The following is a 5822-nucleotide window of genomic DNA, read 5'->3' on the forward strand; positions in this document are numbered from 1 at the left end:
CCCCTAGCACAGAATCCACCTGCAGCAGGTGGCCGGGTGGCAAGGCCAGGCTCAGCAGGGACCCACGAGGGCGGCACTGGGGACCCCATGGCCACCCCAGAACAGCAAGTGCTCTCTGCATTAGGAAGAGCGAATTACACAGCACTGATGGACAAGAATGGATTTTCCTATCTGATTTCATGATGTGGTCAGGTAAGCAGGCAACGTAATTTCCAATCGTGGGGGGGCAACTGCTGTGTAGAACCCGTGGTGTCAGCCGAGAGGGGATTCCTGTTCCTGTGCAAGGCGGAAGCAGTGTTTTTTTTTTTTTTTTTAAACTCCTGAAAAACAAACATTCCTAAGTGTATCTGGGAGACAGTTTATGTGTGAATTAAAAAGCTTTTTGCTCTTTCTCTTAACTTAGGGCTTGCATGGAATAGGAATGAGTTGTTTTTCCAGGGAAGAATTGTTTTCTTGTCCAGTCACAGACCCCTTAGAAAGATGTGATTTGAATGAGTACTTTAGGATTTCTTTGCCTGGTTCTGATCTCAAGAACTACCATATAGGATATGACAAAAATATTTTAAGTTTGCCTTTGACATCTGTCTGACTCTGGTTTGCTTTATGACTTCTTCATTTAACAATAAATTACCTTAAAAATAAATCTTTTCTGTTTTTTTTCATTTGATTTGAAAGGCAGAGAGACATAGAGAAAGATCTTCCATTGGCTGGTTCAGTCCCCAAATTCCTGCAATATCCAGGGCTGGGCCAGGCCAAAGCCAGGCACTGGAAACCCAGTCTAGGTCTCCCATGCAAGTGGCAGCACCAAAGCAATTGAACTATGCCCTGCTGCCTCCCAGGGTGCCCATCAGCAGGCAGCTAGATCTGACACAGGGTAGCCAGGACTGGAACCAGACACTCCAATACGGCAGACAGGCATCCCAAGCAACAACTTAACAGCCGAGTCAAAAGCCAACCTCTGCTCTTTGAGAAAGAGCGTGGTGTTATTAGCATAATAGCAACCTGTGTTGACCCATGTTTCTGAACTGTGCCTGCCGTGTGGACTTGTAGTCATATATGCAGGTGAGAACTTTTACGTAGTCATTTTCCTTTAAAATAACAGCTATCCATTCCTCCTGTTCATAGAGTCAGGGCTTTGGGATCTGGAAATTATTCCCCATGGCCTCCATATTTGCTGCAAATAAACCACCTTGTGTGACAACTCCCTCTGATACACGTCATAGAACTCACCAGGACACAGTCCAGCTATTCTGGGTGGGAAGCACCAAAGGCAGAGGAAACAACTGCACACTAGCTCACAAGGACTTTTTCAAAAAGCTTTACCTTTCCTTTATATAATTACCGCATACATACATTCCTAAACAATGTACTCAATAGTAAAAAAGAAAAAATACTTTGGCTTCTCTTTGAATTTTATAAGATGGAAATTGCTTTACTATACTGCTGCTTGTTTTCAGTCAATAGTATCCTTCAAATCCATCCCTGTTGTATGTGGTTGCGGTTTATTTTCTCTGCTACTGAGGAGTTCATTACATGACTATGTTGTGATTTATCTGTTTCCCTGTCACAAACATTTAAATTATTTCCTTTCTTTTCTTTCCACCCCCAATTATTTGCGTTGCTGCTGTGACTATTCTTATTCAGTGTCCTGATATGTGTGGGCAAGCATTTTTCCAGGGTGCAAGTATTGCCTTGGCAGGTACCTTCCAAACAGGCCATGCCAATAAATGCGCCTAACAATACCTTTTCCTTAAGTTTGAGAATGGCTGCTTATTTTCACAAAGCACAGTTAAAGCTAGGCTGCCATATTTTTTAAAAAAAATATTATAAATGGAACCCTAAGAATAATGTAACAAGAAACATAAAACTAACTAGCATAATGATTCAGTGGTGGTGTTCCTTGGTTGCATACCTTCTTTGGCAGAGTCTCTCGTCAGTCACTGGGTTGCACAGAACAATTCCTTTTGCTAGGATAAAACACTCCTTTCCCCACAGACCTGTTTTCCAATGTTTCCAGCTGTAATAAAAGAAAATAAAGACACCTCCTCACTACACCTCCCCCCCCCCCACATCCAAAGCAACACACTAACAAGTTAGCCTGTCCACAGCCATAGCCATCCTTTTTTTTTTTTTTTTTTGACAGGCAGAGTGGACAGTGAGAGAGAGAGAGACAGAGAGAAAGGTCTTCCTTTTTGCCGTTGGTTCACCCTCCAATGGCCGCTGCGGCCAGCGCATCGCACTGATCTGAAGCCAGGAGCCAGGTGCTTCTCCTGGTCTCCCATGCGGGTGCAGGGCCCAAGGACTTGGGCCATCCTCCACTGCCTTCCCGGGCCATAGCAGAGAGCTGGCCTGGAAGAGGGACAACCGGGATAGAATCCGGCGCCCCAACCGGGAGTATAACCCGGTGTGCCGGCGCCGCAAGGCGGAGGATTAGCCTGTTAAGCCACGGCGCCGGCCAACCATAGCCATCCTTTAACCACCTTTCGTTGCAGTTGTTAGTAATTGTTCTAAGCTTCTTTATTCCAGAGTGAATTTTTGCTTTACTTTCATATACCCAGGAGACCCATTAAACTGTTTTTTGAAAAGAGCATTCTTCTCTCAGAGATGAATTTTACAACCATCCCTGGAGTAGTCATGTTGGCTAAAGTCTCTTGGCTTGCAAGCCACAGACACAACTTGAGCTAGCTTAAGCAGAAAAAGATAAGGATCCAAGGTTGTTACAAGGCACCAAGAAAGAATTTCTCATTAGCCAAATGTGGGTCCAGTGCTCTCCAGGAACTCAATCAACACTTGTCAGAGGGATGAGTTCATATTGCACCTATGTGGTTCTATAATGGGCAGAATTCACCTCTTCGGAAAGGTCACAGGAATAACTGAGTTGAGATCTGAGAACCACAAAAAGGTGAGGAGGTGTCAGAAGGCTGTGAAGAGAGAATTTCTTGAAGGCAAAGAGAGAAGGACGTGCAAAGGTCCATGGCAAGAGTAGAATGGGGCCATCTGTAAGGCTTTTAGTCAACCGTCCAAGGTGGAGGTGATAGTCATTGGGAGGAGAGGCTGGTGGCTGAGATGAAGAGGATCAATTGAGAAAACAGCCCCCATGGGAGCCCCTGAAATAAACCTGGGAATTCTCTTGGAATGCAAATACTCATCTTTCCTTTGTCTTAAAATTGCCCTATGTTAGTCCTTTGTAAAGTAAGAGACAAAGGTGCAGAAATCTAAGGTGAGTGGAAGTAAAATTTCAAGGAATTGAATTAATATCTTGTAATTTATTTTAAATATTTGTTTGGGGCTGGTGCTGTGGCACAGTGGTCTAAACCTCTGCCTGTGACTCTGGCATCCCATATGGGCTCCAGTTCTAGTCCCAGCCGCTCCTCTTCTGATCCAGCTCTCTGCTATGGCCTGGGAAAGCACTAGAAGATGGCCCAGGTACTTGGGCCCCTGCACCTACATGGGAGACCCAAAAGAAGCTCCTGGCTCCTGGCTTAGTATCAGCCCACCTCCAGCCATTGCAGCAATTTGGGGAGTGAACCAGCAGATAGAAGACCTTTCTCTTTCTTCCTCTCTGTGTAACTTTGCCTCTCAAATATATTATTTTTAAAAAAGATTTATTTATTTGAGAGGTAGAGTTACAGAAAGAGGGAGAGACAGAGAGAGACAGAGACAGAGAGAGAGGGAGAGGTCTTCCATCTGCTGGTTCCTCCCTAAATGACCATAAACCAGAGCCCATATGGGTTGCCAGCACCCCAGGTGACGGCTTTATCCACTATGCCACAGCACCAGACCTGTGATACAGTACTTAACAGGGCATTTGCTAGAGATGCTCAGATCCCATATCCAAGAATCTGGGTTTGAGTCTTGGTTCCACTTCCAATTCCAGCTTCCTGCTAATGTGCACTCCGAGAGGCAGCAGAGGATGATAGCTCAACTACCTGGCTACCTGGCTCCCTGCCACCCGCATGGGAGATCTGATGGAGGTACAGGCACCTGGTTTTCACCTGGCTCAGCCCTGGTTACTGCAGGCATTTGGGGACAATCATTGTCTATGTCCCCACACTAAATGATTTAATAAGTTATTTCTGTAACAGAGGAGAGAGAAAGTCTTAGCAATATGACGTGACCTTGCTAACAGGGTTACATAGCAGCTCAATCAACTCATTCAGCCCAACTCAGAAATAACCAGAAAAGTAATCTTTCTCAGGCTGATCAAACCAGACTACTACTGAAATAATGACTTAATTATTCTCATTTCTACTTTTCCAAAAGTAAACAGAGAGACCAGGAGCCTGGAACTCTACCCAGGTCTCCCACATAGGTACAGGAGCTCAAGTACTTGGGCCATCTTCCACTGCTTTCCCAGGCTCATTAGCAGGGAGCTGCATCAGAAGTGGAGCAGCTGGGACTCGAACTAGTGCTCATGTGGGATGCTGGTTTCAGAGGCTGTAGCTTAACCCACTGCATGAATCAGCCCCTTCTTTGGCTTTTAACCATTTATTTATAAACAAATACTTCACATATTTGATTCTCTCCAAACCAAAGTTTGACAGGTGGGTGTTGTGACACAATGATTAAGATATTGGTTAAGATGCTCACTTCCCATATCAGAGTACCTGGGTGGAATCCTGCCTCCAATTTCAGTGTGCCTTGGAGGCAGCAGGTGATGGCCCAACTACTTGGGTCTCTAGCATATACTGGGGGACCTGGATGGAGTCCCTGGCTCTTGGCTTAGATCTGCCCAACACCAGCTGTTATGGGTATTTAGGAGTGAACCAGTAGGTAGATGATCTCTCTCTCTCTCTCTCTCTCTCTCTCTCTCTCTCTCCCTACCTCCCCCACCTCCCTCCCTCCCTCCCTCCCTCCCTCTCTTTCAAATAAGTAAGGAAATAAAACTTGAAAAAAAAATGTTCTTTGACACAATACCATTGACTTCAGCCAGTAGGAGAATGGAGTGATCTGACTCACAGGTGCTGTCAGTGGTGCCCCCTGCAAACAGCTCAGGTTTAAAACTGGCTGTTAAACCTGCCTTTGACCTTGTCGACCTCTGCCACATTCATCTGGATGAGCATGGTCCTTGGTCTCAATGATGTGGCTGTTGGTGGAGCATTTCTGCAGCATATACACTGTCCATGAGCTTGCTGGCTTCATCCCATGCCTGCTACCATCATGAGTGCAGTGCGGGAGAGCATCATAGTCCAGTAAAGTGAAGCTACAGCAGATTCTAAGATGGAGGCAAATTCCCACTGGGCTTATGGACAGAGTTTTGGAAGTCTTGGTTATGCCACATCAAGTGTGCAATTACACTCGAGTAATGTCTGATATTCAGTACTTGTCAAAACACTTTTCTTGTGCAGGTGACTAAAAGGGACAGTCTTTACATTTATTTGGTACAATGGGGGTGGGAAATGGGGGAAGCGTCAGTAACCACATTTAATAATATTAAACTTGAAATGTTTTTATATTTGAAATTCATTGGTTTCGCTGATAGAATTCCACCGCTTAGAACCCAGAGTCACACAGAGAAGGATTCAAATTCCAGCTCTGTGGTTTACTCTGTTACTTTGGGCAAATGCCTTATGTTCTCAGCACTTCAGTTTCCTTATCCATTTATTTATTTACTTATTTTTTAACTATATTAGAGCTATGTGAGGATTAGAGCACACAAAGCACAAACTACAAAGTATGTCATGAACTATAAGGCAGGAGGCTCTCATTAAATAACAGAAGTACTTGCCCACTCTTTCCCCATAGTATGAGATATATTGGGATACTTGGTAGTTGGAGTCAGGTGGAAACTGACCTGTGAGGTAGACAGAGAGATGGAGATT

Source organism: Lepus europaeus, chromosome 21, assembly GCF_033115175.1.
Source record: "Lepus europaeus isolate LE1 chromosome 21, mLepTim1.pri, whole genome shotgun sequence".
NCBI lineage: Eukaryota > Metazoa > Chordata > Mammalia > Lagomorpha > Leporidae > Lepus > Lepus europaeus.